The sequence below is a fragment of the Pipistrellus hanaki genome, assembly GCF_964339955.1.
Source record: "Pipistrellus hanaki genome assembly, chromosome: 1".
Taxonomy (NCBI): Eukaryota; Metazoa; Chordata; class Mammalia; order Chiroptera; family Vespertilionidae; genus Pipistrellus; species Pipistrellus hanaki.
The window spans coordinates 142,176,106-142,189,820 of NC_140503.1; the positions used below are offsets into that span (position 1 = coordinate 142,176,106).

General features: G+C 42.4%; 1 long non-coding RNA gene across 1 annotated transcript in view; it reads left to right on the forward strand.

The window, feature by feature from the left end:
• LOC311617061 overlaps positions 1-13,715 on the forward strand; it is a 39,447-nt gene that overhangs the window by 1,278 nt on the left and 24,454 nt on the right. The window contains exon 2 of the long non-coding RNA XR_014794044.1: positions 11,052-11,139. This is a non-coding gene — a long non-coding RNA (uncharacterized lncRNA). The remainder of the gene's footprint in view (positions 1-11,051; positions 11,140-13,715) is intronic.

Consider the following 13,715-nt stretch of genomic DNA (forward strand, 5'->3'; position numbering starts at 1 on the left):
TTGGATCAAGCCTGCAATCAAGGTACTCACCCTTGACCCTGAATCAAACCTGAGACCCTATGGTCCAAGGCTGACGCTATAACCAGCGAGCCAAACTGGCCAGGGCATCACAATATATATTCTCTAAATGTGTGTAGTGTCAAACAATGCCAAGAATTATGCATTTGCAGATCCATGGTTTGTTTTCCTCAGGAAAGAGAGAATGACCAGTGCTGTATTTTTGAGTGATTCTCAAGTCTGAGGCTATCTGTATTATGTAAATGTGATGTTGAGAAAGGACCACTGAGTGAGAGGAGCCCTGGCTTAGTCCCTGGTGGGCAGTATGACCATCTGCAGACACCTCCTGGGCTCCAGTGTCTTTGTCTATGAAAGAAAACATTTGGGCAGATAACTTTGCAGCTGTTTTCTACTGAGAGTCTAACTCCCATTTACAGTCTTCTGAAGCAAGGGCCACCCTGCCCCAACTCCCGCACAATCCTGGTCAGATGACAGTTAAAATAGATTCATTCTCCTTTTGCCAGGACTGCTAGTCTTTTCCCAAGTGTGGCCTTGGGCTTTCGGGTGCCCAGTAACGACTTCTATGGTCCTTGCCTTGCACAATCACCCAGTTCTTAGGGTCATGCTTCCTTTCTGCAGAATGGAGTGCTGGGAAGCATGACCTTGGTCACTGAGCCAACTCAGAGACAGCAAAGGGCTGGCTCAGAGAATGGAGTAAGTAATGACTACTTTGTTTTGTCCTATAAATGGCTAATTGTAATATTTTAAAAACTGACATCAAAAAGCATTTCATTTGTTAATATATTTTTATTGATATTTTACAGAGAGGAAGGGAGAGGGATAGAGAGAGAAACATTGATGAGAGAGAAACATTGAACAGCTGCCTCCTGTACTCCCCCTACTGGGGATGTGCCTGCAACCAAGGTACATGCCCTTGACCGGAATTGAACCTGGGACCTCTTGGTCCACCATCTGACACTTCATCCACTGAGCCAAATCGGTTAGGGCAAGAAGCATTATTTTAAAATATACATAGTGGTGGGCTCTCGGAATGGCAGAAGCAGGGAGTGCAATTGGCCCTTTCCTTCCAACAAATTAGCAGTCTATAAAAAATATCAAAGTCTTCCAGTCTTCCTGCTTTGTGAGGTAGGCAGGCAGAGTGGAGCTGACCCTGTCTTCATACTGTCGTGTGATAGATACCTAGGGACAGTGTGTTTTAATCAGGAACACTAATAGGGGAGGATTCACTGAGTATGTTGGAATTTTCCTTCTATTTGTGGGAAAGTAATGATTTCTGGCTTACTGGGGAAACAGTGTTTTGTTGAGTGCTTTTTAGATTTCTTATGGCAGAAAACCAAATTTCATGTGACTACTCAGAAAACCAAATTTCAAGAACAAAGCCCAGAAAGTTCAATCAAAAGCTAATCTACTGCAAAATTAATGAGGGTTGACATTGCCACATTTGTCAGAAGGGTTTTCAAGGAAGTTAGTCATATGATAAGCATAAAATACATATTTAGCTTGAGAAGGACGGTCATGTATTGCTGTATCCCACTGAAAGATATTCTCTTATAACACACTAAAGGCCCGGTGCACGAATTTGTGCCCCAGTGGAGTCCCTTGGCCTGGCCTGAGGGATCTGGCCGAAACTGGCTATCTATGACATCCCCTGAGGGGTCCTGGATTGCAAGAGGGTGCAAGCCAGGCCGAGGGACCCCACCAGTGCATGATCAGGGCTGGAGAGGGACAAGGGAGGTTGGCCAGCCGGGGAGGGACCGCAGGAGGGCTCCAGGGCATGTCTGGCCCATCTCTCTGAGCCACTATTGGCTGGACCCCATAGCAGTGGTTGAGCGGCCTTAGCATATCATTAGCATATTACACTTAGATTGGTTGAACAGAAGACCAGACAGCATATTAGGCTTTTATTATATAGGATAAGGCAAAATCTCTAATGACACTGAACAATTTTATAAATAAGGTTATCTTCTTTAGCTTTTAGAAAAAAAAAATTTATCCTGGCAAACTTTAAGCTTTGATTGTGTTAGCAACTGTTCTCTACTTTTTTTTCTCTACTGAGAAAATTCATTAAATCCTCACAATAACCCTATTTGATAGGTACTAAATGTACCCCTCTTTTACATGTAAGGAAACAGGTCCAGAGAGGTTCAGAAACTTGGCCAAGGTCACACAGCTAACCAATGGCACAGGCAGAATTCAAATTCAAAACAGTCTGTCTTCAGGACTTGTGTTCTTAACCGTTATGCTGTTTTGTCTCTCTTCATAACAACCCAAAGGCTACCACTTCTATTCTCCTCTGAAGGTGGAAGAATCAAGGTTCCAAAGAGTTAAATCATTTATTAGATGTAACCTAGTACCTAATATCTGGCCAGGCTCAGATTTTAACCCACTCTGACCTCAAAGCTCCCACTCATTTCATACTTTCATACTCATTAGAAAGTTGCTTGCTGTTAAGACAAAAAAAAAAAAAAATGGTGGGTGGTTTCCAGTAAATGTTATGTATGTCTGAATTTGGAACTTAATTGTTTTACTAATATTATAAAGGTGAAGCAGATTGATTTATTTAGGCATTCTTATTAAGAAACCCCAGAACTGCAACTTTCACAGAATGATTCCCAATGTTTACATCTATAGACTACAAGAGCCATGAGTGGGTTGTTGTTTTTTTAATTACAGTTGATATACAATATTAGTTTCAGGTGTACAACCCCATGGTTATACCTTTATATAACATACTAAGTAATTATGCCAATAAATCTAGCACCATATATAGTTATTATAATACTAGAGGCCCAGTACACAAAATTTGTGCACAGGTAGGGGGTTCCCTCAGCCTGGCCTGCACCCTCTCACAATCCGGGAACCCTCTGGAAGGCAGGCAGGCAGGTAGAGTGGTTAGGGACGATCAGGCAGGCAGGCAGGCTCCCTCCTCCCAATAGTGGATTCTGTGAGGAATGGGGCTCCCTCCTCCCTCTTGTCACAGTCCAGTTTGAAGGCCGGCCACACCCCCAAAAGCACGAGACCCAGAGTTCCACACACCCTGGTAGCCTGGGGCCCACAGACCCTTCTCACCTCCACGCCCCAGTGGCCCGGAGCCCACAGACCCTTCTCGCTTCCATGCCTCGATGGCCCGGGGTTAAAGACCCTTCTTGCCACCACTGCACCTTGGAGGCCCAGGGCTCACAGCATTCTTGTTGCGCCCATGCCCCAGCGGCCCAGAGCCCACAGATCTCTCCTGCCACCACACCTCAGATGCCCAGGGCTCACCCACCCTTCCCACCTGCATGCCTCGGTGGCCCAGGGCCCACAGATCTCTCCCGCCTGCCAGACCCCAGAGGCCCAAAGCCCACAGACCCTTCCCTCCTGCATGCCTCTGCAGCCCAGGGTTAAAGACCCTTTTGGCCGCTGCCACCACTGCGCCTCAGATGCCCAGGGCTCACAGACCCTTGTCGCCACCACCACGCCTTGGAGGCCCAGAGCCCACAGACCCTTCCTGCCTGCGTGCCTCAGTGGCCAGGGGCCAACTGTTTGGTCATCCGTCCTGGTCATGATGGCCCTAGGCTATTATAAGTATAGATTATTGACTATATTCCCTATTTTACGTTCTCATGAATATTCTGTAACTACTAATTTTATTTTGAAATGCCTTCATCTTTTCCACCCAACCTCCCAATCCCTCTCCCATCTGGCAACTGTCAAAATGTTATCTGAGTCTGTTTCTATTCTGCTTGTTTGTTTATTTTGTTTTTTAGATTCCACATATAAGTGAAATCATTATTGGCATTTGTCATTCTCTTATTTCACTTAACATAATACCATCTAGGTCCATCCATATTGTTGCAGATTTCTTATGGTTGAGCGATATTCCATTATATATATGCACAACTTCTTTATCGATTCATTTCTTGACAAATACAATACTTAGATTGCTTCCATATCTTAGCCATCTATATAAAGAGGCAATATGCTAATTGGCCATTATGGTATCCCAGTAACAAACGGACCAATTTGCATATTGACAGACCAGCAGGTGCGTGCGCAGCATGGGGACTTGCGTGAGGCCCCCAGCACCAGAGTCCTTTTTCTCCCAGGTGCATGCGCCTGACAAACACTCTTGCGACACTATCCAAGAGCACTCTGCCTGGGGATGCCACCAACCCTTCCCTGAAGTGGGGGGAACCGAGGGGTGACACCCGCATGGCAGACAGCCAGTTCTCAGGGCACGGTCAACAGATGCCAACTAGGGGGTGCACACACCGGCGGTGGCCCGAGGGAGGGGTCACACACGCAAATCAAGAGGGTGGGGACCCAACACCACGAAGGAAGAGCCCAGGCGTGACAACAGAGAGTGCACAGGCAACCCTCACACCACAGGGAAGCTTCCGTGGCTTTCTCCAGCCGTCCATTCATTCATCTGCCCGTCCAACTCGGAAGGAAGCTTGCATCCTGGACAGAAATCCCTCTGCCCCCAGGACAGCCGGGCCCCAACATGGCTGTGCGAGCATGCCCGTCGCCTGCAAATTCCGGAGGGGAGCAGGCACTTGAGGCGGAGGGGGGTGGGGCAAGGTGGGGGTGGCCGCGGGGAGAGTTGTGGGGGAGGCCTCTGCACACCCCACCTCCTCTTCAGCACTCAAGGGGAGAAAAGCCTCGTGCACGCACATGAATGCACACGCGCGCACATAATGCAGCAGTCCCCGTGATGGACACCTGCCTGGCCGGCTGGACCCTCCCCCAACTTGGAGGGGGGAGGCTCGGGCCATGGTAGGCAAGACACAACTGCATTGTCGCTGAGCCCCTCAAAGCCGGTGCGAGAGGGGCCCAAATGCCCAAAGAGAGGCAGCTACAGGTCCCAGAGAGGAAAGCCCATTGGTACTAAGACAGGAGGAAAAACAGAATTTTTAATTAGCCTGTAAAAAGAGTAAAAGAGTGAGGGAGGAGGGACAAGAATGGGAAAGAAGGGAAGGCTGTAGGGAATAACTTTATAAAGGAGTCAGTAGAGAACAGAGTTAAAGAAGGAAAGAGGATGTATGAATGAACTCTGGGAACTATAATGAAAATCAAGTATGGTTATGTACTGGGGACAGATTTAAAAGTAGAAGTCAGAAATGAATATAGATAAATGATAGTGAATAACTAGGCAGTTAGATATTATAGATAGATATTAAAACAGTGGAGTAAGTAGAAAAGAGTGTATGGGAAAGGCAGGATGAGAGAGAAAAGAAGGGAAGGAAAGTTTTAAAGGGGAGAAGGTAGAGCTTAAAAGGAGAATGGGAAGAAGGAAGAAATGGGGGAGGGAGCAAAGCAGGTTCAAGGGAGGAAGTGAAAAAAATTAAGGTGGGAAGGAAGGAAAGGGGAGGGAGGGAAGGGTAAAGATAAAGGAAAGAAGGAATGTGGGGAGGGAGGGAGGAGAGGAGAAAGATGGGAAGAAAAATAATGGAACAGAAGTAGGAAATAAGGAGGAAAAAAGTTTATAAATGATGAGTAAGTAGGAAACAGTTACATAAAGGAGAGATAAAAATTGTGTGAGAGGGAGAAGCCAATAAGGAAGTCAAATACAATTGTGTGTGAAAGGGATAAGATTTTTAAAAATCGCCAAAACTGCTGTGGTTCAGTGAATAGAGCGTCACCAGTAGGGAGTGTGCAAGAGGCAGCTGATTGATGATTCTCATCAATGTTTCTAACTCTCTCTATCCCTCTCCCTTCCTCTATGTAAAAAATCAATAAAATATATTGAATAAATAAATAAATAAATAAATATAAAAAATAGTTAATAGGGGTGACCAGGCCAGCAGGGGAGGGCAGATAAGGGGATCAAGCTGGCAGAGGAGAGTGGTTAGGGCAGGCAGGCAGGTGAACGGTTAGGAGCCAGAGATTCAGGATTGTGAGAGTGATGTCCAACTGCCAGTCTAAGCCCAATCCCCGTGGGCTCCCACATTGGAGAGGGTACAGGTTGGGCTGAGGTCCCCCCCCCCATGCATGAATTTTGTGCACTGGGCCTCTAGTCATATATAATAAAGGGCTAATATGCAAATTGTTCCCATGGGCAGGAGTTTAACTGACCAGGAGTTAGATGTGCACTAATTACTGGGGGGGTGGCACAGAACATGGTGGGTGTCAGCGATGCGGCACTGGCAGCGGGCAGTAGTGGAAGCACTGCCAGTCCCACTGGGGCCCCAATGAGAGCGGGACCGAGGTGGGATGGTGGAGCAGGTGAGCGGGTGGTGCCAGTTGCCCCACCGGTTACCCCACAGATTGGCCCAGATTCCCAGCCAGGCTAGGGACCCTACCTGTGCACGGATTACATGCACTGGGCCTCTAGTTGTAAATAATGCTGCAACAAACGTGGGTGTATATGTCTTTTCAATTTAATGTTCTAGGTTTCTTCAGAAGTGGCGTTACTGGGTCCTTCTTTGTCCCTTTGTTTTAAAGTCTATTTTACCTATTATGGGTATTGCTACCCTAGCTTTTTCACTTGTTTTATTTTTATTTTCATGAAATATCTTTTTCCACCCCTTTACCTTTAGTCTGTGTGTGTCTTTCAATTTGAATTGAGTTTCTTTTCTTTTTTAATATATTTTATTGAGTTTTTACAGAGAAAAAGGGAGAGGGATAGAGAGCTAGAAACGTCGATGAGAGAGAGACATTGACCAGCTGCCTCTTGCACACCCCCTGCCAGGGATGTGCCCGCAACCAATGTTCATGCCCTTGACCAGAATCGAACCTGGGACCCCTCAGTCCGCAGACCAACACTCTATCCACTGAGCCAAACCAGTTTCGGCTGAATTGAGTTTCTTATAGACAGCATATATAAAGATCTTGTTTTGTTATCCATTCAGCCACAGTATATCTCAAGTGGAGCATTTAACCCATTTGCATTTAAAGTAATTGTTGATAGATACGGATTTATTGCCAGTCTGTTTATTATTCATATTTTTTTTTATCTTTTTCTTCTCTCCTTTGTATTTTATTTATTTTTAAATATATTTTATTGATTTTTTACAGAGAGGAAGGGAGAAGGACAGAGAGCTAGAAACATCGATGAGAGAGAAATATCGATCAGCTGCCTCCTGCACACCCCCTACCAGGGATGTGCCTGCAACCCAGGTACATGCCCTTGACCAGAATCAAACCTGGGACCTTTCATTTCGCAGGCCGACGCTCTATCCACTGAGCCAAAAACGGTACCGGCTCTTCTCTCCTTTTTAAAAAAATATATGTTATTGATTTCAGAAAGGAAGGGAGAAGAAGAAAGAGACCAAAACATCAATGATGAGAGAGAATCATTTATTGATGCCTACTGCACACCCCCCTACTGGGGATTGAGCCCATGACCCTGGTTCATAGGTTGATGCTCAACTACTAAGTCTCACCAGCTGGGCTATTCTTCTTAAAGAAGACCTTTTAACATTTCTTATAATATTAAATGAACTCCTTTAGCTTTTTCTTGTCTGGAACGCTCTTTATATGTCTTTCAATTTTAAATGATGGCTTTGCTGGGTGGAGTAATTATGGTTGTATGTCCTTGCATTTCACCACTTTGAATATTTCTTGCCAATCCCTTCTGACCTGCAATATTTCTGTTGAGAAATCAGCTAACAGCCTTATGGGAGCTCCCTTGTAGATGTTTATCAGCTTTTCTTTTGCTATTTTTAAGATTATTTGTTTTTTACCTTTGGCATTTTATTTTTTTATTTTATTTATTTATTTTTTTAATAAACCTTTATTGTTCATATTATTACAAAAGTTCCTCATTTTTTTCCTCCTCCACCAAGTTCCTACCCTCTGCCCTTTCCCCACCCCCCCCATTGTCCTCATCCATAGATGCACAGTTTATGTTCAGTCTCTTCCTGCACTTACCTTTGGCATTTTAATTATGATGTGTCTTGATGTGGGCCTTTTGGGGTTCATCTTGTTTGGGACTCTGCTTCCTGGACTTGTATGTTTTTTCCCTTCACCAGGTTAAAATACTTTTCCATTGTTGATTTTGCAAATAGGTTTTCAATTTCTTGCTCTCTCACTTCTCCTTCTGACACCCCCATGAGCAAATGTTAGTTTGCATGAAGTTGTCCCAGAGGCTCCGTACAACTATCCTCATTGTTTTGGATGCTTTTTTTTTTTTTTTTTTTTTTTTCCTTTTGCTGTTCTGATTGTTTTCTGCTTATATTTTGAATTGCTGATTTGGTTCTCAACTTCATCTATTCCACTGTTGATTTCCCATCTATTCCATTTCAGTTAGTGGATCCCTTATTTCTGTCTGATTGGGTTTTTTTTGTTTGTTTGTTTGTTTGTTTGTTTGTTTTTTTAATGCTGTTGAAGTTCTCACTAAGTTTCTTGAGCATGTTTATAACCATTGTTTTCAACTCTGTATCTGGTAATTTGCTTGCTCTATTTCACTTAGTTCTTTTTTCTGTAGATTGATCTGGCTTTTATTTGAGACCTATTTCTTTGTCTCCTCATTTTGACTTCTTCTCTGTGCTTGTCTCTATGTATTAGGTAGAGCTACCACATCTCCCAGACTTGATAGAGTGGCCTTCTATAGTAGGCACAGCCTCTCTAATAACCTAAACTGGGCACTCCAGGTGCGCCTCTTTGTGAGCTGTGTGCATTGTCCTGTTGTAGTTGAGCCTTGATTGTTATTGGTATCATTAGGAAGTATTGATCCCTTGGCTGATTGGCTCCAATCAGCTGTGAGTAAAGTGGAGGAGCCTTTAGGGGACAACCTGATGGAGTAGGACTTGTGTCAGCAGGGCACTGGTGTCCACCAAATCTGCCCCTGAAGTTGTCCATTGGGTGCACTGGTTTTGGGGCCTTGCCTAGGACCATTGGCTGCTTTTGTGCCTGGCTTGGAGTTGCCTGGGAGAGGCCAAGCTGTGAATCAAGGCTGGCTGCCTCTACTGTCAGGTCTAGGGCCACTTAGCAAGAGGGATGAGGTACATAGAGACCAGATGCTGCTTGTTTGAGAGATTTTAGTAAAAGTATGAAGCATGTGCCAAGACAGTCTATTCTTATGGAAAATCCTCTAGAAACTGCTTGGGTAGGCTCTCGAATTTGGTGGGGTGGAGATCTCAGGGAATCACCAGGGCAGAGTAAACAGTGATAGATATGGCACCCTCCTGCCAGCTCTGTTGTAGGAGGGCTCATCAAAAGAACAATAGCTTCTGCCAGCACTTTTGTCTGAGAGAAAGCTGCCCCCTCTCCCCCCAGCTCTCATCCTGATTGCAGACAATTCAATTCCTCCACAAATGTCCCTGGTGCCTTTTCAGCTGCTACGCCAGTGCTGGAGCTCAGATGGAGTGAATCAAAGTAAGTCTGTGTGCAGGCCCTTCAAAAGAATTGCCTGGGACTCCAGCAGCCTCCATCTTACTCATCCTCAACCCCCACTGGTTTTTACAGCCAGCAATTACGATAACGTCTCTTTCCAGCACTGAAACTCTGGGACTGGGGGCCTGGTGTTGGGCTGATACCCCTCACTCCTCTGAAAACAAGTTATTCCTCCCAATTTTTAAAAAATATATTTTATTGATTTTTTTTTACAGAGAGGAAGGAAGAGAGATAGAGAGTTAGAAACATCGATGAGAGAGAAACATCGATCAGCTACCTCTTGCACATCCCCTACTGGAGATGTGCCCACAACCAAGGTACGTGCCCTTGACCGGAATTGAACCTGGGACCTTTTAGTCTGCAGGCTGATGCTCTATTCACTGAGCCCAACTGGTTTCAGCTCCCTTCCACTTCTTATCTGTCACACGTGGGTGTTCCCCATCTCTGCCTCTTCTACCAGTCTCGTTGTGGCTTTTTTAAATCCCTGGTTGTAGGACTTCCATTCAGCTAAATTTTAGGCAGTTTTGAATGATGGTTGTTCTGTGGTTTAGTTGTAATTTTGATATGGTTGTGAGAAGATGTGAGTGCCATGTTTATCTATGCCACCATCTTGATTGGAAGTCTCAACATTTCTTAGTAGTATAAGCAGGTCTTGTGGTGGTCAGTTCTCTCAATTTCTGTATATCTGGAAAAGTATTTCTCCCTCATATCTAAAGCATTACTTTACTGAATAGATTATTACTGGATGATGATTTCTCTCTTTCAATAATTCGAATATTTGATTCCATGGTCTCCTAGTTTGTAGGGTATCTGCTGGAAAATTTGATGATGATATAATGGGGTTTCCTTTATATGTTCTCATCTTCTATTCCTTGGCCTTAAGAATTCTTTCTTTGTTGTTAGTTTTGACAGTTTTAATATATTATGCCTTGGAGAAGGCCTTTATGGATTTAAATAATTAGGTGTTCTATTAGCTTTCTTTTGGATTTGAGGATCCAATTCTTTCCATAGATTTGGGAGGTTTCTGTTGATTATTTATTTGAATAGACTCTTTTATTCTTAGTATTTTGTTGAATTTATTTGGGATAAGATTGGTTAATAAAATTTAATAGGCTCTTAGTTCCCTTCTCCCACATTTTTCCTTCTGGTATATATTTTATTCTTATGTTGCTCTACCTAATGGAGTCAGATAGTTCTTGTAGAGTTCTTTCTTTTTATTTATTTTTTTTACTCTCAATTCTCTCTTATTCCACCTGGATCATTTCTAAATTTCTGTCTTCTATACCACTAATTCTTTCCTCCATCTAGTCTGCTCAATTTCATAAGGTCGCTAGTTCATTTTTTTGAGTTCTTTAGCTCCAGAATTTGTTTAGTTCTTTTTTTTATAGCTTTAGTCTCTTGGTGAAATACTTTTTTGTCCATTGATTTTATTTTAGAGCATGTTGAATCATTTTTCTGAGTTTTCTCGTACCTCATTGAGAGTGTTTAAAAACAAAACAAAACAAAACTTCAATCTTGAATTCTGTCACTTAAGTCACAGTATTCAATGCCTTTATTTCCTGGAGATATTTTTTTTTCTAAATTCCCTTGTTAACTTGGTTATTCATTGTGCTTTGTGGATTACTTCTCTGCCTGAGCATTTGTGGAAATGGAAACTTAAAAATTACTCACCACTTCAGTGTTTAGTAAGTAGAGGCTTTTCTTTTGTTTTCCAGTAGGTGGTGGTAAAGTACAAATTTTTATTCTGGAATCTCTGGAGTGGTGTACTTCAGCCATGAAAAATACCCCGTATTTTCTAAGGAGGTGAGCATCCCCTTTACATTGGGTTGCCTCTATCTCACTGTATCTGTCACCCCATAGATTTGGAAATGGCGGGGTATGGGTTTTCTGTATGTTCCTGATGCTGCCTTCCTGTAGCCAAAAGCCACCAGCCAGAGCTGCTCAGTCTGAGTGGACCCAGCTGTCTCTACCATGCTTTGCTGGGGAAAGGTAGGCAGGTTCACATATCTGGGACTCTGTTTCTCTTCAGTGGATTAGACACAAAGGATACAGACCATCACAGCGCCATGCTGTTCACTGACCACATAAGCTAAAAAGTTTTTTTCAGCCAACTAAGGATTTTACGGCCAGATTAGGCCACAGGTGGGTGGAGTGGGCTGGTGCCCAGCTCTGCTAAATCCTCTGTCTGGTGCTAGTGAGATAAGGAATGCTGGAACCCTTTATTCTGCTACTCTGCTTCTTGGCCCAGCCTCAATGTGTGCCAGCCACCCAGGCCCAATTACTGCCTCTGCCCCTCTAGTTTGCCTCATGGATGTTACAACCCAACTGATCACTGCTCTCTTGTCTGCTGAGGCAGAGTAGGCACCAGACTGCACATGGCTTCTGTCTCTATCTTCCCCTCACCCCGAGTCCTGTCTGTGCCACTTACTCAGATATGCCCACATTCAGGTGTCTCAATGAGTGTCAGCAGGTTATCCTTTGTAGATTTAGAGTCGTCCAATTTATAACTTCAGGAGGAGAGACCTGGAGGTCCTTCACATCACCATGCTGTTCACTATCCTACAATGATTTTTGACTTACAGAAAATATGCAGAGATGGTATAGAGAGTTCACATATCCCCCTCACCCAGCTTCCCTTGAGTTTGACATCTTACATAACCATGATACTTTTGCTAAAAAATAAGAAGTTAAAATGGTACAGTGCTATTAACTAAACTCCATACTTGATTGGGATTCACTATTGTTGTTTTTCCCCTTAATATAGTATTTTGTTCCAGGATCAAGTCTGGTATACCACTCATTTAGAAACAGATACTTTAAGAACCTTTGTGCTTATACTTAAGTGTTATCCAGAAATGTAGTTCCAGTCTATATTGCCAATATAGTATGTGAATACATCTCACTTATCAATTATTTTCCTCTGTAAAATTACCTTTAAATTCCAATGGGTAAAAAATAGTATCGTACTGTTTAGTTGCATTTTTGAATAATTTAAATATTATTTCATATATTGGTCATTTGTATTTTCAACTTTTTTTGTCTCTGCTGCTTATTTTTAAAAGTAGGATATTCTACTCATCAAATTATTAACACTTTGTACATTAAGGATATTAACGTTTTGCCAAAGATGATACAATAATTTTTTATGGTTTGCCAATTATTTTTTGGCAATAGTTTTATTTTTATATCATTATATCTATTCTGCTTTATTTTTATGATTGAGTCAAATACTTTTTTATGCTTAGGAAAGTAGCTCCTGTCTACAGCCATACCACCCTGAATGCGCCCAATCTCGTCTGATTTCGGAAGCTAAGCAGGGTTGGGCCTGGTTAGTACTTGGGAGGGAGAAAAGTAGCTCCCCATTTTTATATCAAAAGTTTCATACATATATATAGATGCATTATTATTACTTTTTAGACCTTTGGGTGTTAATTTTGATGTATGGGAAGTGGAAAAAAATGTTACTTTAATTTTATAAATAACCAGTTACTCTAGCACTGTTTTTTAAATATTGTTTTCTGTTCCTTCATAGTGTGCTGCCACATTTATACACTAGAATATATAGGTCTGTGCTTTCTATTTTATTTCATTTGTTCATTCTGCTGTTCGTACACAACAGTTTTATGATTCATTATTCTAAAAGGTAGTATTTAACAAGTTGCATGCTATATGGTAGCTCATTTTCAATAAATTACTAAGACCATTCAATGGGGAAAAGACAATCTTTTCAACAAATGGTGCTCGGAAAACTGAATCCACATGTAAAAGAATGAAGTTCGATCCTTACCTCCTGCCATGTGCAAAAATGAACTCAAAATGGATAAAATAAACTTTACATAAAAGCTAAAACTATAAATCTCTTAGAAGATAACAGATAGAAAGCTTCATGACATCACTAATCATCAAAGAAATGCAAATTAAAACTACAATGAGGTATCACCTTACACCTGTCAGAATGGCTATCGTCAATAAACAATAAACAGTGTTGGCGAGGATGTGGAGGAAAGGGAACTTTTCGTGCATTGTTGGCGTTGTACATTGGTGCAGTCACTATGAAAAACAGTATTGAAGTTCCTCTAAAAACCAAAAATATAACCACCATGTGACCCAGCAATTCTACTTCCTGATATTTATCTGAAGAAATCCAAAACACGAATTCAAAAAGATACATACAATCCTATGTTTATTGCAGCATTATTTACAGTAGCCAAGATCTAGAGGCAACTTAAGTGTCCATTGATAGATGAGTAGATAAAGAAGATGTGGTACATATATAGAATGGAATATCACTCAACTATAAAAAAGAATGAAATCTTGCCATTTGCAACTACATGGATGGACCTAAACCATATTATGCTGACTGAAATGGGTCAGACGAA